Source organism: Pongo abelii, chromosome 6 (genome assembly GCF_028885655.2).
Source record: "Pongo abelii isolate AG06213 chromosome 6, NHGRI_mPonAbe1-v2.0_pri, whole genome shotgun sequence".
Lineage (NCBI taxonomy): Eukaryota > Metazoa > Chordata > Mammalia > Primates > Hominidae > Pongo > Pongo abelii.
Window position 1 is genome coordinate 20473837 of NC_071991.2, and position 24787 is coordinate 20498623.

At 43.3% G+C, this 24787-nt stretch overlaps 1 protein-coding gene across 1 annotated transcript in view; it reads right to left on the bottom strand.

The window, feature by feature from the left end:
• The window catches only part of CALN1 (calneuron 1), a 625214-nt gene that overhangs the window by 599956 nt on the left and 471 nt on the right, over positions 1-24787 (bottom strand). The gene's annotated exons all lie outside the window — the stretch shown is intronic.

Below are 24787 nucleotides of genomic sequence, written 5' to 3' on the forward strand. Positions count from 1 at the left end.
ACATGTGGGCTATCATTTCAAGGCTATCACTTATCTGGGGAGCAGAGAATAGGGAAAATTAACATTCCACAAAGCTTGTTGTTCTCACCAAAATTCAGCCATTTTTCTTGAATAAGTGCTTCCTGGGTTGCTGCAAGCTTTTGACTAGTTTCCAGAGTTCCAACAAGTTGATTCTGACCAATATTTCAGGATTTTTTAATGGCTTTTATGAAAACACAGAATTTTAAGAGTTCCTGATCTGCCACTTTCACTGATGTCACTCTCTAGTTAATCACTTCAAGTAGAATGTAAAAATCTTACCAGCACATAAGTCCTTTTATTCTCTTCTTTTATATTGTAGTTGTCTTATACATTATTTTCATATACCTTAGAATCTCCATTAGGTAATGTTATAATTTTTACTTTCATCTGCCAAACTTTTTTTTTTTTTGAGACGGAATCTCGAAATCAAATATAACATCTTTTTTTTGTATTTTTAGTACAGATGAAGTTTCACCATGTTGGCCAGGCTGGTCTTGAACTCCTGACCTCAAGTGATCTGCCTGCCTCCGCCTCCCAAAGTGCTGCAATTACAGGCATGAGCCACTGCGCCCAGCCTGTATTCCTAGTTTTCTGAAAGTTTTTCTTTTCAAGCCAGGAATGAATGTTGGATTTTGTTAAATGCTTTTTCCGTATCTAACAAGATGATCATGTGGGTTTCCTTAGTCTGTTACGGTGAATTATGTTGTTTGATTTTAGAATGTTAAACCAACTTTCCATTTCTGAGATAAACTTTCACTTGGTTGTGTTGGATTATCCTTTTTATATAATATTTTTTCATTTGTCAAAATTTTGTAAAGAATATTTGTGGCTGTGTTCATAAGTTTTCATATTTTTTTTAGAGACAGAGTCTTGCTCTGTCACACAAACTGGATTTACAGTGGTGTGATCACAGCTCACTGCAACCTCTAACTCCTGCGCTTAAGCGATCCTCCCACCACACCCTCCCAAAGTGCTGGGATTAGAGGTGTGAACCACCACACCCGGCCAGTTTATTCTCATTTTCTCTGATAATACAGTAATTTTTAAAGGATACATTAAAGGGTTAAACCCTAAATAAAGTATATCCAATTAATGGCAATGGTAATAGCTAACAGTTATATGGTGCATAGCAGACACTAGACTAAATGCTTTTCATGAATTATCTCAATTAATACAACAGATAATACCAGAAAAGTCACTCAACCTCTACAAGCAGCACTACACTATTCATTACATCGTTTCAAAATTCCAACTGACTACAGCTGGCAATTTCAAGCAATTATCAGCCATTCCCTGGTCACAGTGTTCATGACCCAGGTCAAATTTCACCTTGAAAACTCTTGCAAACACGTTCACAAAAATGTCCAACAGAGACAGGACACTCTCAATAAGGAGTTTTTTTCACACTACTTGAAAGCATTCCTTATTTATTGCACGTTTCTCATTTATTTCAGTCATGTTTTAGCATTCCATCTGTCTGTCTAATCCATCCATCCATCCACCCCTAAGCAGCTGTGTAGCTGGTTCATCTCTTAATATGACTCTGATGTTAGGACTTAAAGCCTGCAGGGACCTGAAAATGACATGGCCACCTCCCAGGTGCATGAGAATATTTTTGGAGACTGTTGGCATCACATGCAACCTTCTCCCACTCACTCAACTTCTCTCTGTTTTAATTCACTACAACTCTTACCATGCAAGAAACCAAGTATGCCTGTCGGTCTATGCTATAGAAGGAGAAGTATTATAAATAGGGTATTTGCTACTGAAACATAATATGTGAAGAGCAGTGTAGATAGTTAGAAATAGTGCACATCGTTTTTTATTAATTTGATGAATTCTCCAACAGAGTCAGAAAATCCAACAGTCAGACAAAGAGAAGATTCCACTTAGGTTCCACAGCCCCATGCCAGCTGGATACCAGTCAAACCCCACAAATCAGCAAATGCCAAGTTTCAATGAAAATGAAAGAGTAAACATGGGGCCTATGAGAAGACACTGCAACATTCAGGAAGGAAAACATTGTCCCAAGTCTCAAAGAGCGAGCCTATTCCATCTTAAGAAACAGAGGTAGGCTGGGTGCAGTGGCTCATACCTATAATCCCAACACTTTGGGAGGATCATTTGAAGCCAGGAGTTCCAGACCTGCCTGGACAACATAGCAAGACCCCGTCTCTAAGAAAAATATAAAAATTAGCCGAGCATGGTGGTGCGCATCTGTAGTTCCAGCTGCTCAGGAGGCTGAGGCAGGAGGATCGCTTGAGCCCATGACTTCTCATTTACCTGGGAGGTGGCCGTGTTTGTTTTCAGTTCCCTGCAAGCTTCATGTCCTAGCATCAGAGTCATATTAACAGACAAACCAGCTAGACGGCTGCTCGGGGGGCGGGGGGGGGGGGGTGGAGGGATGGATGGATAGATGGCTAGATAGATAGATAAGATAGATAGATAGATAGAGCTAAAGTTCGCTTGAGCCCTGAGCCTCACCCAAGGCTGCAGTGAGCTATAAAGCCATGGCACTCCAGTCTCGGCAACAGAGCAAGACTCTGTCTCAAAAAGAAAAGAAACAAGTAAATTTTAGAAACCATGTCGATGGGGTCACCCTAAAAGGATGCATGAAGGCATGGCCTTTGTGAGACTGGGGCAGATCGCTGCAAAGAGAGCACAACATAGTGACAGGGAAGACACAAACAAGAAAATAAGGAGAGAGGAATGAAACATCCAGCAGCTGAATAAAAATGCACATCAGAGGCAATAAAGACTAGATGTTTTCCTGAAAAATAAACCAAAGTTTTGATATAAGAGAAAAACTAGAAGAGCTCTCCCAGAATGCAGATGGAAAACACAGAAATATAAACATGTTGATAAATGTGTATTAAATTATGCAGAGCAAAGAATGAAGATGCAACCTAAGAATTATAGGTGTTCCTTGCTTTTACACTGTTGGTGAGAGTGTAAATTAGTTCAACCGTTGTGGAAGACAGCGTGGCGATTCCTCAAGGATCGAGAACCAGAAATACCATTTGACCCAGCAACCCTATTACTGGATATATACCCAAAGGATTATAAATCATTCTACCATAAAGATATATGCACACATATGTTTACTGCAGCACTATTTACATTAGCAAAGAGTTGGAACCAACCCAAATGCCCATGAATGATAGACTGCATAAAGAAAATGTGGCACACATATACCACGAATACTGTGTGAATCAGTTCATATCCTTTGCAGGGGCATGGTTGAGCTGTAAGCCATCATTTTCAGCAAACTAACAGGAACAGAAACCCGAACACCCCATGTTCTCACTCATAAGTGGGAGATGAATAATGAGAACATATGGAAACAGGGAGGGGAACATGACACACCGGGGCCTGTCAGGGGCATGGGGGCAAGGGGAGGGAGAGCATTAGGACAAATATCTAATGCATGCAGGGCTTAAAACCTAGATGACAGGTTGATAAGTACAGCAAACCACCATGGTACATGTACACCTATATAACAAACCTGCACCTTCTGAACATGTATCCCAGAACTTAAAGTAAAATTTTAAAAAAAGAATTATAGATGCTCCAAGAAATAAGCCAAACCCATAGAAGAGAGGCAATCATAAGAAAAATGCATAACTTAAGAAGTTTTTTTCCGAACTGATTAAAGTATGAAGTTCAAAGTGGATCACAACTTGGCAAAATCAATGAGACTCACAGGTAATAGTAACATTTTTGAAATTTATGGGTGAAGGGGATAAAATCTCTGCAATGTACAAGCAAAACAAAACAAAAATGCAAGCCCCTTGGATGGACCCTAAGACGAATCAAAGCTGCAAGTGTTTGAGACAAGTCCTTCAGCTGATGGGAACACTGTCCTTGGGCATTTCCAGCTGTGACCCAGCAATGGCTATATCCAGGGAGATCAGCAATAGGAATTTTTCTATCAGTGCAAGACGTTCATGGGAGAGGGCCGTCTTAATGATGAACGATGAGAAAGGGAGAAAAATGACAGCCATCAGGCAAGAAATAAAGAGAATCTGGGCGCACAGACATGGGAGAAACACCTCTGCAGAGTCTGGGAGGCTTAAGTTCCCAGAGTGAGTGACAGACTGTCAGAAAAATGCTTCCTGGTGACTGTTATTAGAATTGCATTTTTATTTCAATTTTTTTTAGATTCAAAGGGTACATGTGCAGGTTTGTTACATGGGTATATTGCATAATGCTGAGGTTTGTGGTACAATTTTATCCATCACCCACGTAGTGAGCATAGTACCCAATAGGTAGTTTCTCAACCCTTCCCCACCTCCCTCCCTTCCTCCTCTAGTACTCCCCAGTGTCTGTTGTTTTAGTCTTTATGTACATGTGTACCCAATGTTTAGCTCCCACTTATGAGAACATGCAGTATTTGGATTTCTGTTTCTGTGTTAGTTCATTTCAGATGATAGTCTCCAGATGCATCCATGTTGCTGCAAAGGACAGGATTTCATTTTTTTGATTTTTGGTTTGTTTTGTTTTTTGTTTTCTTTGAGATGGAGTCTTGCTCTGTTGCCAGGCTGGAGTGCAGTGGTGCAATCTTGGCTCACTGCAACCTCCACCTCCCGGGTTCAAGCCATTCTCCTGCCTCAGCCTCCCAAGTAGCTGGGACTACAGGTGCACGCCACTACACCCATCTAATTTTTGTATTTTTGTAGAGACGGGGTTTCACCATATTGGCCAGGATGGTCTCCATCTCTTGACCGCATGATCCACCCTCCTCGGCCTCCCAAAGTGCTGGGATTAAAGGCATGAGCCACCGTGCCCAGCCAGGATTTTGTTCTTTTTTATGGTTGCATAGTATTCCATGGTGTATGTGTACCACATTTTCTTTTTATCCAAATCCACTGCTGATGAGCAGCTAGGTTGATTCCATGTCTTTGCTATTGTGAATAGTGCTGCAATGAACGTAAGGGTGCATGTGTCTTCCTGCCAGAACAATTTAGTTTCCCTTGGGTCTATATTCTGTAATGAGACTGCTGGGTGAAAGGACACTTCTGCTTTTCGTTCTTTGAGAAATCTCCAAACTGCCTTCCACAGTGGTTGAACTAACTTGCATTCCCACCAACAGTGTATGAGCGTTCCCTTTTCTCTGCAGCCTCACGAACATCTGTTATTTTTTGACATTTAACTAGTGTGAGATGGTATCTCATTGTGGTTTTGATTTGCCTCTCTCTGGTGGTTGGTGATGCTGAGCATTTTTTCACATTTGTTGGCTGCCTGCATGTCTAGGATGTGATCCCCAGGCCCCATGGGATGCCGTCTTCACTTCTGTCCCCAGTAGCCGGCACAGATGGTTCTTGTATAACTGCAAGTATAGGACCCCATCCTACCTCTAAGGAATTGTTCTGGGAAGGGACAGAGCAGGGAGTCTTTACAATGAGAAGAAGAAAAGTTCTGTCAGAAAATTTGTTCCTGCCCAGTAGAGAGAATAAGCAATGATTTCACAGCTTATTTTCCAATCCATAGTGCAGCTAAGGGTGGAGGCATAGAGGAGTTGGCCCTGTTGTCCCATGAGCATCACAATAATCCCCCTTTTTAAAATTTTACTTTAAGTTCTGGGATATCTGTGCAGAACATGCAGGTTTGTTACACAGGGATACATGTTGACCCAGTAATCCCATTACTGGGTATATACCCAAAGGATTATAAATCATTCTACTATAAAGACACATGCACCGGTATGTTTATTGCAGCACTATTTACAACAGCAAAGACTTGGAACCAACCCAAATGCCCATCAATAATAATCCCCATTTCTTATGCATAAATGCATTCCTGGATATGACTTGGAGGAAGGAGGAGGCAAAATGCTTTCTCCATTACGGGCAGGGGACATTTTTGCAGATTATGTTGCCTTTAATAAAATAGTTTTTTTCCATTATGTGGACTTATATAAAACTGTCTCTGAGAAGTATAATTTTTCCTTGGCAGGTGAGTGAATGTCTGCAAGTGTGTGCATATTCTCTCCAAGATCTACTCCTGGGGGATCAGAAGAACACAGAGAGAATAAAAAACGTATGTTGATTTCAACAAATGCTGCTGGAACAACTGAATGATCATACGCAAAGAAATGAACCTTAAAAAAAGTAAAGAAGAGAGGAAGAAAATGAACCTAAATATAGAACCTATACCTTTTTAATTTGGGTTAATGAAAATTAATTCAAATGGGGCTTGGTGTTGTGTGCCTGTAATCCCAGCTACTCAAGAGGTTGACAGGGGAGGATTGCTTGAGCCTGGGAGTTCGAAGCTGCAGTATGCTATGTTGCACCTGTGATCAGCTACTGCACTCCAGCCTGGGCAACATAGTGAGACCCCATCTCAAGAAAAAAAAAAAGAAAAAGAAAAACGGATCATAGGCCTTAATGCAAAACACGAAACTATAAAACTTCTAGAAGAAAACACAGGAGAAAGTAGAGGTGACCTTGTGTTTGGTGGTGAGCTTTCAGATAAAACACCAAAAGCATGATCCATGAAAGAAAAAAAAATTACCAGTTTGGACATTATTAATATTTAAAAAGATACTTTTAAGAGAATGAACAAATGAACCACAGATTGGGAGAAAAATATTTGAAGAACGCATATCTGATAAAGGACTTGTAGTCAAAATATACTATGAAATCTTAAAACTCAAAAATGAAAAAAACAAAGAATCTCATGGGAAAAGTGGTCAAAAGATTTGAACATACTCCTCAGCAAGAAAAAATATACAGATGGCAAGTAAACATATGAAAAGATGCTCAACATCGTTCGTCATAAAGAACTGAAAATTAAAACAAGATACCACTACACACATATTAGAATGACTAGAACATGTTTTAAAAGACAATAATAACTGCTAGCAAAAATGTGAAGCAACAAGAACTTTCTTCCTTGATGATGGGAATACAAAATGGTAGTCACTTTGGGAGACAATTTAGAAGTTTCTTACAAGGCTAAACGTAATCTAATCACATGATTCAGCAATCATGGTCTCAGGTATTTACTCAATTCATTTGAAAACATTATGTGCACACAAAAATCTACATGCAAATGTTTATAGCAGCTTTATTCAAAATCACAGAAAGGTGGAAGCAATTAAGGTCCTTTAATAAGTGAATGGATAATAAGCAAACTGTGGTGCATCTATAAAATGGAATATTATTCAGTTATAAAAAGAAATGCCATATTGATATGGTTTGGCTTCATGTCCCCACCCAAACCTCATCTCGAATTCTCATCCCCAGGTGTCAAAGGAAAATGGAATATTATTCAGTTATAAAGAAGAAATGCCATATTGATATGGTTTGGCTCTGTGTCCCCACCCAAATCTCATCTGGAATTCTTATCCCCAGCTGTCAAGGGAGGAACTTGGTGGTGATGATTGGATCCTGGGGGTGGTTTCTCCCATGCTATTCTTGCGATAGTGACTGAGTTCTCATGAGATCTAATGGTTTAAAAGTGTGTGGCAGTTTCCCCATCACACCGCTCTCTCTCCTGCTGCCATGTCAAGAAAGTCCTTGCTTCCCCTTCACCTTCCACCATAACTAAGTTTCCTGAGGCCTCCCTGACCATGCAGAACTGTGAGTCAATTTAACCTTTTTTATTTATACATTACCCAGTCTTGGGTAGTTCTTCATAGCAGTGTAAAAACAACTAATACAAATTATCAAACCACAAAGACATGGATTGATCTTAAATTCATATATGTAAGTGAGAGAAGCCAGTTTGAAAAGGCTACCTACTGTATGCTTCCAATCACACAATATTCTGGAAAAGGCAAAACTATCAGGGATAAAGGGAAAGGTTGAAGAGGTGGAGCAGAGAGCATTTTTCAGGGCAGTGAAACTATTTTGTATGGAACTGTAATTGTGGATACATGACAATATGTATTTGTCAAAACCCATCGAACTTTGGCACAAAGAATGAATCTTAACGCATGCAAATTTTAAAAAATGATCTAGGAGGTCCATGGAATCCCAGGATGGAATACAGAATGTGACAAATCAATCTGTATTACAAGTGGTATGACACAAACTCACTGAAGGGGTTAGGAGAAAAGTGCTGACTTAAGTAACTTTGGAAATGGCTGGGTTCTAGAAAACTCACTGCAAAGGAACTATACATAAGCATTTTAGTTGATAAGGTTGTCTCCGATGGGTGAACTGGTTAACAATTCTGATATTACTGTACATGTAAACTAGACCTAAACAATTAAGCAAATAAATGGTGGATGGTAGGAGCCAGATTGCAGTATTTAAGTGGGGGTTTCCAATAAACAAGGGGAGAATTCTAGGATGACCATGTAATAATAGCTTACAGTTGGAGACATCAGTGTAAATCTATGCATTGTTAGTGTTTTGTAGAGATAGGGTATCACTTTCACCCAATCTGGAGTACAGTGGTGTAATCATAGCTCACTGCAACCTTCAACTCCTGGGCTCAAGAGATCCTCCAACCTCAGCATTCTGAGTAGCTGGGGCTACAGGGGCATGCCACCACACCTAGCTAATTAAAAAAAAAAAATTTAAGGGGTCTTGTCACCTTGCCCTGGCTGGCCTTAACCCCATGTTTAGTTCAATATAGATACAGATGGTTACATATAGAAGTATAGATATGTGCACATACATAGGTTAGTATACATACATATATTTCACTATTCTGTCAGCTGAGGAGACCTAGAAATAACAATGCCCCAGTAGCAATACACAAGATGAGCCTGGAGCATCTTTCAGTGCCAGAAAGTTAGTTCTCAAAACACAGGGGGCAACAGTTCCCAATGGCCAAGGGTGCAACAATTTCAGCAATAAAAGAAAAATATTTGTATTGGATCACAACCCAAAGTATAAAATAAATATCCGTAAGTCCATACTTATGAAAATACATGATCAAACTAAGGAAGGAAAGGAGGGAGGGAAGGAAATAAGAAGGGAAGGAAGGAAGGAAGTAGGGAAGGAAGGAAGGAGGGAGGGAGGGAGGGAGGGAGGGAGGGAGGAAGGAAGGAAGGAAGGAAGGAAGGAAGGAATCTCCCACAGAGAAGAATTCCATAATTTATAGGTAATCTGCTCTCATGGAGCAGGAGCATAACTCCTGTTTCTTAAGTGTAATCTGTGCAGTGACTTTCTCCCAAAGGATACAGTATGGAAAGAGGGAAAAGTTGTAACTTCACAGTAGAGAAACCTGACGAACACACATGCCCTCCGCCGGGTGATCAAGGTCAGCATCAACCATGATAATCATGTTGCCAGTGTAAGCCTTTGATACGATGTGATGAAAACGGCCCTTCCCCTCTGAGATCTTCCTCCCCTAAACCCATCACCCCAGTCTAATCATGAGAAAACCGTCAGATGAATCCCAATTGAGAGACAGTCTACAATATACCTACCCAATACTTTTCAAAGCTGTCGGGGTCATCGAAAATAAAAGTCTGAGAAACTATCACAGCAAAGGGGAACTAAGGAGACAAGTAAATGCACCATTGCCAGGCACAGAAGGACAAATACCGCATGATCTCACCCATATGTCATCTGAAAAGGTTGATCTCATGTAAGTTGAGAGAATAGTGGTTACCAGAGGTTGGGGAGAATTGGGGGATGGGGGTAGGGAGAGGCTGGTCAGTCAGTATAGTCACAGTGAGATGAGAGGAATAAGTTCTGTGTTCCATTGCACGGTAGGGTGACCGTAATTAACAATAATATGTTGTATATTTCCAAAGAGTTACTAGGTTGGTGCAAAAGTAATTGTGGGTTTTGCCATTGACTTTTAATGGTGAAACGCACAACTTCTTTTGCACCAACCTAGTAGAAGAAAGGATTTTTTAAAATGTTCTTCCAACAAAGAAATGATAAATGTTTGAAGTGATGAATATGCTAATTACCCTGATTTGATCAATACACAATCCACAAATGTGTAACATTATGCTGTAACCCATAAATATGAGTTACTATGTCCATTAAAAAATAAAATAATTTTTTTTAAAAAAGGGCACGTCCTTCCATCTTCCCAAGAGGTACTTCCTACCTCCTGTCCTGCCTGGACATGGTCTCAGGAGTCTTGGAGAGCAAGGAAAAATGCAAAAAAACAAACAAGCAAAAAAAGGTACCGTTATATCCTATAATGAGATCCAAGGACAGAAAAAGGACATTAAGTAAAAACCCGAGGAAATTTGCCTAAATCATGAGCCTTAATGAATAATAATGTATCAAAGTGGTTCATTAATCGCAGCACGTGTACCATACTTAAGTAAAATGCTAATGGGCGATACTGCGTGTTGGGGATATGGGCACTCTGTGCTATCTTTGCAATGTTTCTGCAAACCCAAAACTGTTCTAAAAAAAAAGTTTATTTTTAAAAAATTTAGTCTCATATCGTCTCCCCCATCTGTGCCCTCTCCCTAAAAGATGGCCTAAAAATGTGTAGAGAGAGAGAATCATGGCTTAAGCGTCCTGCGTGCTGATCCCACATACGTGACCCACAGACACCTGTTGGTCTCCAGGGGGATGTGTCTTGTCACCCGGTCGCAGGTGTGCACTGGCTGGCCAACAATCCTGAAGTTCAGAACGGGTGCATTTGGGCTCCTTCTAGTTGGTGCAGTGCTTTCAGGATTCCTGGTATCTGCCCTGAGTGTTTGGGCTTCCTCTCAGCTCTGAGTGGCTGCAGATCGCTGGGTCTCTATTTTGTCCCCTCTAGACCTGGCCCTGTAGGCTACGTCCCCATCCTCTCTTCTGGAAACACCCTGGCACCCAGCGCTTCCTTCAGTTACCACAAAGCTATTGAGTGAGACTCAGGAAAGCTACCTTGTTGTGCTCTCTACTCATTTAACTAGACTTGCAAGCAGCATTTTGAGCAGGTGCATCTGTCCGGTGGGCTCCCAAGGTCTCCATGGAGGGGCAAGGCAGCAGCCCCTGTCCCTGGTGTTTGCATCAAACACCCCCTGGGGACCAATCCCAGAGAGAAGGATGCAGGAATTCTTCTAGTTCTCCTGCCTCTTTCTCATTTTGCCCTTCTCTTCTCCAACTTTTGATCAGAACGTAGAAGTTTCCTTTACTTCTGTTTCATAGCCTCCTTCTTTCTGGCTCCATCCTCAAAAGTAAGCCTTAGAAGTGTCCAAGGCATCTTCTTTACATTAGGAAAAGAATTTTTAGGCCTTAAAAGTGTCAGAGGCATCTTCTTTACACAAGGAAAAGAATTCAAAAATCTGAGTCTTCCCTGTTAGGCTTTAATTTTGCAAGCTTTTGCTGCCCGTGAAGCATGGTTCTAAAGTGTAACGTCTCCTTAAGAAATCAAATGATTGTTGTTGTCTTGCCCTGGGGTAAAAAGTCTGTTGACTTAAGCTCAGTTGCAATCAAATACCAACGGGCCAGCCTTGGTGGCTCCTGCCTGTAATCCCAGCACTTTGGGAGGCTGAGGCAAGTGGATCACCTGAGGTCAGCAGTTCAAAACTAGCCTGGCCAACATGGTGAAACCCTGACTCTACTAAAAATACAAAATAAGCTGGGCATGGTGGTGCATGCCTGTAATCCCAGCTACTCGGGAGGCTGAGGCAGGAGAATCCCTTGAACCCGGGAGGCGGAGGTTGCAGTGAGCCAAGATCATGCCATTGCAGCCATTGCACTCCAGCCTGGGCAACAAGAGCAAAACCCCATCTAAAAAAAAAAAAAAAAAGAAAGAAAAGAAAAAAAAGAAAGGGGAGAATTAACAAGCACTAGTTTGATATTTGCCAAAATATTATTCCCATGGCTTACTGCTGGGGTAGTATGATGAGTTCTATGGGCTGGCTGGGTGGGAGACCAGGTTGGCTAAGGAGGGGTGGGACCTTTGCCCTGAGAAGACCTGAAAAAAGAAGCAGTGGCTCTAAGAAATAAGAGGGATTGGGGCCAGGCACGGTGACTCACCCCTGTAATCCCAGCACTTTGGGAGGTCGAGACGGGTGAATCATGAGGTCAGGAGTTCAAGACCAGCCTGGCCAACGTCGTGAAACACCACCTCTACTAAAAATACAAAAAAATTAGCGGGACATGGTGACGGGCACCTGTAATCCCAGCTACTCAGGAGGCTGAGGCAGGAGAATCGCTTGAACCTGGGAGGCAGAGGTTGTAGTGAGCCGAGATCATGCCACTGCACTCTAGCCTGGGTGACAGTGCAAGACTCCATCTAAAAAAAATAATAATAAAAATAAGAGAATTTGGCTGCCCTGAGACAGTGAAACGTGGCTGAGAAACTCACCAGCCAGGGGGCCCAAGAACAGAATTCAGAGGTCCACAAATTTGGATGGGGAAGAATATACCTTTATTTCCATTATTCTATAAATGAAATCTAGCATTTTCTTCAATTAGGAATGCAAGCCACAAGGCACCGTGGAATTAGCAATGCCTGTGACTGTGCCACTAGTATTTTACTATCATGTTCCCACTGTCCCAGTTACTATGAAATGTTGTTTATGCTTACCATCCATAACAGCAGTTCAAAATTATGATTATTATATCTACCAATAGCCCTTATTATTTAATGCCTCAACAAAGAAGCACATGTGTTATTATATCAACACATTTGTTCTGTTCAGTATTTTTGATACCATACTTATGTATAATACATTTCCCTTTGTTGTTACCTCAAGTATTCTATTTTACGCATTTAGAAACATAATTCACAGGCCTCACCAGACTGCCAAAGGGATCCGTGCACCAAAAGTACCCTTAAAATATATTTTTTCTGACTCTAAGAAGATTTCTTTGTACATTGTAATTTTTCCTGACATTGAAATTCTCCAGTTACTCCCAAGCCTTCGGTAAAATCTGATTTATATACATCTGCTGTGTGTTAATGGGCTTGTGGAGAATTGAGAGAGGATGGAGTAAAACAAATTTCACCCTCCCTACCCACCTCCCAACCCCAGAGGCTGGTGACTTGGTAGCAGCCACATATTGAAAGAAGATGGTAGATCCAGAGTCCCAGATGTAGACCCAAAGTGAAGCTGCAGAGAGCTAAGATGTTACCAAGCCCAGTTAGTTTAGGAAAAATGTTAAGAGATAAACTCTCTTCAAACCTAATAATGATCGGAGGTATCCACAGGATCCTCAGATTGCTGGAAGGCATCTTATCTTGACTTCCCCTAGAATCCTACTTTTCCATTTCACCCAGCAAGAAACCAGAAGATCCCAAAGAGGTGCACTGCTAGGATCTGGTAGCAAAAGGACCCAGCATGATGAAGAAGTGTGGTAGTTTTAAATTATGGCCCCTGATATAGTTTGGCTATGTCCCCACCCAAATCTCATCTTGAACTGTAGCTCCCATAATTCCCACATACTGTGGAAGAGACCCAGTGGGAGATAACTGAATCATGGAGGGGGTTTCCTTCATACTGTTCTTATGGTAGTGAATAAGTCTCAAGAGATCTGACGGTTTTATAAATGGGAGTTCCCCTGCACAAGTTTGTTTTTTGTTTTTGTTTTTGCCTGCCACCATGTAAGACATGCCTTTCACCTTCTGCCATGATTGTGAGCCATGCCCCCAGCCACATGGAACTGAGAGTTCATGAAACCTCTTTTGCTGTATAAATTACCTAGTCTCAGGTATGTCTTTATCAGCAGCCTGAAAACAGACTAATACAGTCCCCAAATTCATTCAGCCTCCTTCTATTGAGATGTGGTGTCTACGCCTCCACTCCCCGAATCTAAGAGGATTTGTACTGCTTTGACCCCTAGAGTATGGCAGAAGCAATAGCTTGCAAGGTTAAGTCCTAAAAGGCCAACCGGGTTCCATCTGTTTCTCTTGGAAGGCTCACTGAGATGCTTCTCTTTTAGGATGCTCTTCTTACAACCCAGATACCAAGCTGTCAGAACACAAGCCACATGGCAAAACCATATGTAGATGCTCCCAGCTGAGCTAGTCCTTCAGCCATCCCATCCCAGGCACCTGACATGGAAGTGATCAAATAATGTCAGCCCCCAGCCATCTGCGTTTTTCCAACAGAGGTACCAGACATCCTGGAGCAGAGACAAGCTGTCTCTACTGAATTCCTGACCTTGAGATTCCACAAGCACAGGATGGTTGTTGGTTTATCCCCCTGAGTTTGGGGCGGTTTATTACAAAGCAATAGTAACTGGACTCAGAGACAAGAAGTTCAGGAAGAGGCCCCTGTGACCGCCACATGGTTCATGGATGGAGAACTGAACGGTGCTGATGGGAAAGACTGGGGCAAGGGGCACATAGAGAAACAGGACTGAAAAGTCAACTTGTGTCTCTCCAGTGCCCTTTGCACTGTGATGAGTAGAAATGACTTGTACCCAGAGTAGTACTGTTTCACACGGTCTGCTAACAGCAGGACTATTTAGGGCATGAACTCTATTGACTAATCCTCTCCCTTACCCCACTTTCTCAATAGGAGCAAAATCCTCAAATTAAAATTTGGTACAGGTCAATGCAGTGGCACATGTCTGTAATTCCAGCAGTTTGGGAAGCCAAGATGGGAGGATCGCTTGAGGCCAGGAGAGTTCAAGACCAGCCTGGGCAACATAGCAAGACCCTGTTTAAATTAAAAAAGACCCTGTTTAACTAAAAAAAAAATTAATTAGCCAGACACGTTGGCAGGTACCTGCTGTCCCAGCTACTTCAGAGGCTGAGGTGGGAGAACTGTTTGAGCCCAGAAGTTCAAGGCTGCAATGAGCTATGATCTCACCACTACACTCCAGCCTGGGCAATACAGCAAGACTCTGTCACTTAAAAAAAAAATTAGTACAAACACCAGGAGTGTGTTAGATGAATTCAGTCTCTCTCAGTGATTTCAATTTTTTCCATGAAAGGGCTTCTAGTGAAGGAGAATTACAGGGTTATAGCCCAAAACAGCCCAGCCACAAGCAAGAACCATCTTTAAAGTCCGATATTTTTGTCTTAAAAACTAGCATTCCGGCCGGGCGCAGTGGCTCACGCCTGTAATCCCAGCACATTGGGAGGCTGAGGCGGGTGGATCACGAGGCCAGGAGATCGAGATCATCCTGGCTAACACGGTGAAACCCCGTCTCTACTAAAAATACAAGAAATTAGCTGGGTGTGGTGGCTGGCACCTGTAATCCCAGCTACTCGGGAGAGGCTGAGGCAGGAGAATGGCGTGAACCCAGGAAGCGGAGCTTGCAGTGAGCCGAGATCGCGCCACTGCACGTCAGACTGGGAGAGAGAGCAAGACTCCGCCTCAAAAAAAAAAAAAAAAAACTAGCATTCTACACCATAACATATGAAGTATGTTTTTAACAGTACAATGTCTTAAACTACCTGTCATAAGGTAAGAAAGACATTGCATGAACATGTACTCTGTTGATCATCAGATGTCAGATGTACTCTGTCCCACAGCTGGGCCCCCCCAGGCAAATGCCAAAAGAATAGGTATACAGAATTCTGATGCTCCAAAGCCCTTTTGAAGGAATCAGGTGCCTAGGGGTCGGCCATTTAGCTTATTGACCATAGAGGCTTTTTGGTTTTTTTTTTTTTTTTTCCTATTTTGAGACAGAGTCTCGCCCTGTCACCCAGGCTGCAGTGGGCACAAGCTCAGCTCACTGCAATCTCCACTTCCCGGGCCCAAGCAATCCTTCTGCCTCAGCATCCTGAGTAGCTAGAATTACAGGCATGTGCCACCATGCCTGGCCTCAGAGCACTCTTAAATATTTATCAGCATTGATGTTAATCATCAAGTTGTGGCATGTTTTATTAAAAGAATCACATAGGAAGTAAATGGATCCTGAGTGAACAGATTTCCAAGAGATGGGGTCAGCAAATCTCCAGGAAGATGAAAAAGTGATCAGAATTTCTTAGCTAAGATCATTGGTAATATGTACGGTGGAGTGCAGAATTTACACTTTGTGCATATAGAAATTTTTTTCATCATGAAGACACTTCTCTTGATCCTGCACTCTCTTACTTCTTCAGGGACATGACTCCATTAATGGTCGCCCTCAAGCACTTCCTTTCGGTCACCTCCTTCCCCTCCACTCTGGTGTCCTCGTCCTCAAAAGCCGGACTTCCCTTAGGTGAATTGGTATGGTAATTCTGGAGAGCAATTTGACAAAACCTAGCAGAAGAAAAAATGTATATGTTTTGACCCAGATGTTTCACTTCTAGAAAATGTAGCTTTAGCTATGCTTGCACAAGTTCATAAGGATAAATGTTGCTCATACACAGATGCTCTCTGAAGCATTGCCTGTGAGAATAAAAACAGCATGACCTGAACAGACATCATTACTGGACTGGTCCAGTACATTGCAGTACAATAGAAAAGGATGCTAGTAATAAACTGTTGAGTGAAAAAAAAAGTTGCATAGCAATGTGATCACATTCATAATAATAAACTGCATATTTTGATGTATATATGCTTATTTAATCGGAGTGTATGGCACAACTTCAGGGGTACCATTGACTTTTTTTTTTTTTTTTTTGAGACACAGTCTCACTATGTTGCCCAGGCTGAAGTGCAGTGGTGCAATCATAGCTCACTGCAGCCTTAAATTCCTGGGATCAAGCAATCCTCCCACCTCAGCCTGCTGAGTAGCTGAGACTACAAGGGTACCACCATGCCCGATTGTTTTATTTTATTTTATTTTTTGTAGAGATGGAGTCTCACTAGATTGCCTGGGCTGGTCTCAAACTGCTGGACTCAAGTGATCCTCCCACCTCAGCCTTCCAAAGTGCTGGGATTACAGGCATGAGCCACCGTGCCCAGCCTACATTGTATTCTTGTCTTATAAGTGAATGAATGGTACACATGGGAACTGCACATCTGCGTGTGTGTGTCACTTGATGTGCCCCTAGGAACACCCTGAGCTTGCATGTATCCTAACACATAAACTCTATGGTGAGTACTAACCTACCTCCCCAAGACCCTGTAAATTGCATGAGAAAAGGATTATTCACCTTTTTATCTCCAACATGCAGCACTGTACCTGGCACACCAATGGCACTTGAATAAATAAGGGTGTGAGCATTCATGGGCCCCAGAATATGTCAGTTATCTATTATTTGCATTGATCTAAGAACTAGGCATGTCCCCAGGAGAGAAAATAAACATTTAATAGGTGATTTCCAGGCTTTAGCAAACATATACACACACACGCGTGCACACACACACACACACACACATATATCCAGGGTTCCAGGCGCAAATTGTATTTGGAAAAACTGAGATAAACAAAGATAAACCATTTTCTTGGCTGTAGGGCATCACTAAGATTTTAATTTGCATTGATACTCTCCAAGAGGCAGATATTGTATGGAGTATCATCCAAATTTTACTGACCATGAAGCACCTTTAGAGGAATATTTATTTACATTGATGTTCTGAGGATCATTCATCTGTAACAGGCTGCATTAGAAGAATCACAAAGGAAGTCAACGGATCCCAGGTGAAAGTCAGATTGCCAAGAGGTGGGGTCCAAGCATCTCCAGGAGGGTGAAAGAGTGATGAAAAGTTTCTTAGGTAAGATCATTTGAAACTCACATTGGATGGCGAAAACAGAGAAGGAAAAGATTTGGTCAATGGAACAAGAGTGAGCAAAGCATTCTTGTTGAGCTGACAGCAGGGTGGCAAAAATCCTCCCCCTGGGGACTTCTGGGACCCTGGCAGGGATGTCAGGGAAGGAGCCCAGCGATCAGAATTCCAGGAGCTTCCTGAAAAGTTTCTGATTTAGGAGGTAGGACCTCCAAATATATGTATTTTAACTCACCAGATATATTTTGATGTTGAGCTAAATTTTGAACTGGCCATTGCTTGACATTGCTCCTTCTGCTCTGACACTAGCTCTTGTTTCCTCCAGAATCTGATCAGTAAACTCAAGGGAGCAGAGGCTACATTACATGAGGCGAGATTAAGAAGGAAGTGAGGCCGGGCACAGTGGCTTAAGCCTGTAATCCTAGCACCTGGGAGGCCAAGGCAGGCAGGTCACTTGAGGTCAGGAGTTCAAGACCAGCCTGGTCAACATGGTGAAACTCCGTCTCTACTGAAGAAAAAAAAAAAAAAAAAGAAAGAAAGAAAGAAAGAAAAAGAAAAATTAGCTGGGTTTGGTGGCAGGCACCTGTAATCCCAGCTACTCGGGATGCTAAGGCAGAAGAATTGCTTGGACCTGGGAGGCAGAGGTTGCGGAGAGCCAAGATCATGCCACCGCACTCCAGCTTGGGTGACAAAAGGAGACTCTGTCTCAAAAAAAAAAAAAAAAAAAAAAAAGGAAACAAAAAGTGGAGAAATAGAGCAATGTATGCAATTTTTCTTGGGGGAAGAAAGAAGACATTGGTGAATAGGATGGAGGAAATATAATTGATGGAATAAGGTCTCTAAAGACAGTGTGGCAGGGAAGAGATATCCGAGCACATGTGGCAGGTGGTACTTGGACTTGGGAAAGGACTGTCCTATAATGGGCAGAGAGGGGCAAAGACAAAGCTGAATGTAGAAAAGGTGACAGTTGGGTGGGCAGGGAGTTGAAGATGTTTCTGCCTGGGGTCTTTGTTTTAATTGTGAGTGAGTAGGTGACACCATTCTTAAGACAAGTGAGTCGGGGCTGAAATAGTCATGGAGACCTGACCCACTAGAACCATGACTCACACTGAGGACTTCGTTGAGGTTGAAGGTTAGAAGTATATAGAATCATCTATCTGTGTCCCATATCCTTGTAGAATCTTTTAGTAGTAGTAGTAAAAGTAGTAGTAGGACTAGTAAGACAGGGTCTGTCTGTATTGCCCAGGCTGGAGTGCAGTGGCATGATAATAATTCACTGTAGCCTCCGACTCCTGGGCTCAAGCAATCCTCCCCGCTCAGCCTCCCAAGTGGCTAGGACTACAGGCATGCACCACCGTGCCTGGTTAATGTTTTTTAGTTTTGCAGAGATGGGGTCTCACTATGTTGCCCAGGCTGGTCTCGAGCTCCTGGCCTCAAGCAATCCTCCTGCCTCAGCCATCCAAAATGCTGGGATTACAACCATAAGCCATCATACTCAACTCATGTAGGATTTTACCCCAGAGCACTCCACATACTGACGCAGACGTAACAATGGAAAACAGCTGTCAAGGAGGATGCCAGAGAGAGGCAGGTTGCAGTGTAAGCACCCAGATGGTCCACATTCTAGAGAATGACAAGATCAAGGTTGAGGCCACAGGAGTGAAAGTCAAGACGACAGAAGGTCACAGGAGTTGAAGTTGAGGCAACAAGAGGTGAGAATGTTGCCTGGTCATCCCCATGCTCATTCATCTCCCCAGTATGATCAGGACTTGCAGCAGATATAAGAATGAACAAGCTGCTAGGGAATTCCAAGAGTGGAGGGGTGACTAGAAGAAAAGCAGGTGATAGCAATGAGGGAGAGGGAGTCAGGGAATGTGTTCCTCAATGGAGCAGAAATTTTTACACAATGGTTAGGAATAAGCATATGAAGGTCTACCAGTAGCCTCTTCAAGTGAAGGATCTCACTGCTCCTCTTTGGGGGGTCTTGGAAGACACCCATTCTCCCAAATACACACACATACACACACACACACACACACACAAACACACACCTTGCTCCAACCAAAGTGGGTCCTCTAAGTATTAGCATTCCCCTTAGCACTTACTTTAGAAAAGCTTTTATGAGCGAAACAAAAAAAAAATTAAAACACCATTGATCATGCCTAGCCCTTCCATTATAAGCCAAGGATGAGCTTGATGAAGGTACCCACTGCTGCATCCTGCTAGCGTGCCACGTGAGGTACACTCTCCAAGACACAGCTCCTGGATGATGCATCCTTTTAGGGCCAATGAGTTCGGCACCGCTGAAGTCCAGAACAGCCAAGCATTGTGGGGAAGAAGGACCATTGGCCAGAGAAGGACCATGATGGAAGCCCTTGGACACCTGTTAGGGACAGGGAAGAGAGGCAAGAAGAGGAGAAATAAAGATGGCAAGCAAAGAGGAGTCCAGCTGATGATTCTAATCTAGCAAGGAAGAGCAGCTCAGCATCCAGGCAACAAAGGCTGAGTTCCTTCAGCCTCTCACTGTGCAGGACCTTCCGTCACAAGGAAGTTTACAGGTCTTGTTTATGTGTAGACTTTTTATAAGCTATTCAGAGCAGGGGTGGGAGGGAAAACTAGAGAGAAAAGTCCCTTTGAATTTCCATTGCTTTCAGAGTCAGCAATTTAATGAGTCACGCATTCTCAATTCCTTGCTTTGTCTACACGTTTTCATTTCAAAATACGAAAAAACACTTTGTTTGGAACATGAGTTATTTTTAGATCATATATCAATAGTGCACATCCATTTCTCCCCACATGAATAAAAAAGCTTCCTTTGGATTGGGCTGGAGCCACACCATAGTTCTAGGGTTATTTAGCTGGCATTTGTTAAAGCTACCTGGGCATCACGCTAGTCCCTGGAGTCTGTCTTCTAGGTGGCATCATAGATGAGTCAGCTCTAGACCTGGTACAAAGAGCTCCAGATCTCATAGTCTGGACAAAAAGTAAATAAGTGAAGGATTTCACTGCTCCTCTTAGGGGTCCTAGGGGACACCCCATTATCCCAAATACATACGCACACACCTTGCTCCAACCAAAGTGGGTCCTCTTTCTGAGTATTAGCATTCCCCATATGACTTTAGAGAAGTTTCTATAAACAAAACAAAAAAATTAAAACACCATTGATCACGCCCAACCCTTCTATTACAAGCCAAAGATGAGCTCAAGACCACACAGTGAATTGAGGGAGGTACCCACTGCTTTCTCCTGCTAGAGTGTCCTTTCAGACCTCCATGCCAAGGAGTCACCTTGACAGACTAGAAAAAAGGTCAGGGCTTCCTTGCTTCACTCCCTTGTGAGAACTTTGAGAAAAAGGAGTAGAAGAGAAGGAGGTCACCATCTACAGGTCACCTCCTCCAGATGCACTGAGAGAAGCACGTTGACACCTTAGCAAAGACAGGAGTGGACAATCTAGGATCATCTTCTGCAGTGATGTAGGCTGACAAATGGGAGGACAATGAGCTGCAAGGAAGGCCAGCTGTGGGAAGGGTGGTGTCCTGCCTCTCCAGTGTGGTCCCCAGCCGGTTTTGTCTAACCTATTGCTTTTTCTTTTGAGATGGAGTCTCGCTCTGTCGCCAGGTTGGAGGGCAGTGGCGCGATCTTGGCTCGCTGCAACATCCGCCTCCCAGGTTCAAGCGATTCTCCTGCCTCAGCCTTCCAAATAGCTGGAACTACAGGTGCACACCACCACCCCCAGCTAATTTTTGTATTTTTAGTAGAGATAAGGCTTCACCATGTTGGCCAGGATGGTCTCCATCTCTTGAGCTCGTGATCCACCCACCTCGGCCTCCCAAAGTGCTGGGATTACAGGCGTGAGCCACCGTGCCTGGCCTAACCTATTGCTTTTGTTCCACAAGTCACAGTTAACTAATTTGTGTCTTGTAGGGATCACCTTCTTGAAAAACTCCAACTTAAAGCCTTAATAGCAAATACTTTCCCAGCACTTCATGGAGAGTCAACTAACTCCAAGAATAAGACATACATCTAATAAGCTCAAGGAACTGGAGTGATATAGCTTGGGTATTTGTCCCCTCCAAATCTCATGTTGGAATGTGATCCCCAGTGTTGAAGATGGGGCCTAGTGGGAGGTGTTTGGGTCATGCAGGCGGATGCCTCATGAATGCCTTGGCACCCTTCCTGTGATAATGAGTGAGTTCTCACTCTATTAGTTCATGCAAGAGCTAGTTGTTTAAAAGAGCCTGGCATCTCTCTTGTTCCCTCTCTCTCCATGTGACATGCCCGCTCCCTGTTTGCCTTCCACTATGATTGGAACCTTCCTGAGGCCCTCAGCAGAAGCAGATTAAGCCATGCTTCTTGTAAAGTCTGCAGAACCATGAGCCAAATAAACCTTTTTTATTCCTCATCAATTACCCAATCTCAGGTATTCCTTTATAGCAGCACAAAATGAACTAATACATGGGGGTGAGAAGGCACCCTGCTTCTCTAGTCATTCCCCATCCCCATCTTCTGTCCACCCATTTATAGTGGCAGCATCTGCGTTCATATATCTGACCCTCTTCTCTTGGGCATTATTGATTTGATCTGGAGTGGACAGCAATGAGCTTGTTTCCCAGGGAATTTGGAATTGAGACCACACTGATTCCTCCATTTGATCACTGTCAAATGGGTAGCTGTCCATCTTCATATGGACAGAGAAACCCAAGAGACTTTAGCTTTCTCAGATTTTCCACATCCTTCTAGGTCCTTGATGATGAGCTAAATTTTGAACTGGCCATTGCTTGGCATCGCTCCTTCTGCTGACACTAGCTCTTGTTCCCTCCAGAATCTGATCAGTAAACTGATGGGAGCAGAGGCTACATTAGATGAGGCGAGATTAAGAAGGAATCAAGGCCAGGCATGGTGGTTCAAGCCTATAATCCCAGCACTTTGGGAGGCCAAGGCAGGTGTATCACTTGAGGTCAGGGGTTTGAGACCAGCCTGGTTCAACATGGTGAAATCCTGTCTCTACTAAAAATACAAAAATTAGCTGGGTTTGCTGGCAGCCACCTGTAATCCCAGAGCTGCACCTCTGGCCTTAGATTTCATGAGACCCACCCTCTGCCCACTCCCATGGAAATCTCCCTAACATGTTTCCCTTTTTACTTCTGATAACTCTCCTGGACTTCTGTCCCTTGCAACCAATATGGCTCCGGGAGGTGTGAAAGTGATCTGGAGACGGAAGACGAGACACATCAAGGAGACTCCTCTCTGCTTTCTAACTTCACCTGCCCTGCCCACACTGTGCATAACCACTCAGGCCACCGCAGTGAGGAAATAGTGGTGGCTCTTTTTTGAGCATGCTTTGGGGTCAGAGGAGGCCCCTGGTTTCCCTGTTTTTGCTAAAGTGTCAACATGCTTCTCTCAATGCACCTGGAGAAGATGACCTGTAAACGGGGACTGCATTCTCTTCTACTCCTTTCTCTTAACGGTCTCACAATACCCAGGCAGTGCTTTATCTGAAGGAGGTTCCCAACCAAAGAACTGAGGGGCAGGAGGCAATGCGATCTGAGAGATGACATTACTACTGAACCTAATGGGAGAACACATTCCAGATGGACTGTGTTCTCACTCCCCTCCCCATCCAACTCCCTGGAGCCGAGACCTTGACCACAGATCTCCCTCCTCTGGCCCCACCTAATCCCCTGCTTTTTGGCTTTCTCTCTCTCAGCCCACTGCACAAAGAAATCTTTGAGGAATGTGTGAATACGTCCCCAAGGAAGGAATAACAAAAACAAAAACATGTTCAGTGCATGTGTGTGCACGCGTGCACAAATGTGTGACTGGAACAAGCCAGGAGGTGTAGAGACTCTTAGCCCCAGGGTCTAAAGGGAGTTCATGTTCAGCCCCAAAGGAAAAGCACATGCCTTGGGAGAAACTGACTCCTTGGGTCATCACTGTCCCCCAGAGACAGGTGACACTAAACTGCCTAATTCATGCTGCTCGCAACTCTGGCCAAAAAATTCCAAATTCCCAAAATGCAGGAACAAATGGGGAAACATTTTTAATGTGACAGTGTGTTGAGCAAAAAGATTTCTTTGTCTGCTTGCTGTGTGATATCCTCAGATCTACAGAGGCAGGCAAATATTCTTTTCCTCCATCACACCAGCTTTCTGTAAGGCAGCCCACCTAGGACTTACCAAAATGTTTCTCTTACTCAATTCTTACCTCCTTTTCTCAACATGCCCCACACCCCTTTTCCAGGGGAAGTGTTCAACATCCTTTCATTTATCCTAGGCTGGTGAAAAGTCCAACCATGCCTGCCTTTGATGGGGGGTCCTCTCCTGGAAGGGATGAGCTGGGATGGGGAGACCATCCCAAGATGTTCTCTGACTCTAGCTAACCTTCTTTGCTCTGAGTCTGCCCTTCAGCATTTGTCATTTCCAGCTTTACATTGTTCTATTCCAGATGCTTTCTCAGAGGCTAAGACAGTGGCTTCCCCAGTAGGTAAGCGTTCCCTTGGCCAGGGGTCTCATCAGCTCCTGCCCTTGACTTCTCAAATGCCAAATTGTGTTGGAGAAGGTTCTGAACAGTCTTGCAGCATCCTGTTCCTGGGTCCCACGGCCTAGACCCCTGCTCATGGGAGAAATTGCTGAACATCTGGAGCTCTATCTAGTCAACAAAAATACACCCACTTCCTTTTCTTCCCCACAAGCCTAACTCTAAACTCACTGCCCCCACCATATACACTTTCAGCCGCCACTGGAAGCTGGTGGCCAGAGCTGGAGATCCCATTCTGAACAGCCTTAGGGCGACAATTTCAGGACGTACCCATTTATAGGACTCACCACAAACCAATTCCTTGATGCCAGCATCACACAGATCAAAATTGCGTTCTATACCAAACCACACCCAGAGTTGAAATTCCTCGAGTTTGTACAGCCATGAGCGTCTCCGAGGAAAAGAAAAAGAGCAAGATCAAAAACCCAGGGAGTTTTTTCTATGCTTGGTAGCATAGAAAACTCCTCACCGTGAACTGAAGCATAGAAAACTCCTCACCGTGAACTGACCACATCAATGACCAGAGAGAGGCAGGGTAGCCTAGTGGTTAGAAACAATTTTTTGGGGGGATGGGGTGAGATTCAGAGAGACTTGGGTAGGAATCCCAGGTTTGCCTTTGGCTGTGATCTCAGTCAAGCTGCCTAATGTTTGTGTTACTTTCCTCCTGTCGAAGCGAGATTAACAACACCCTTATGAAATTATTTGAGAATTGATTGAAATTGTCTATGCAAAGCTCCCATTTTTATGCTAGTGCAT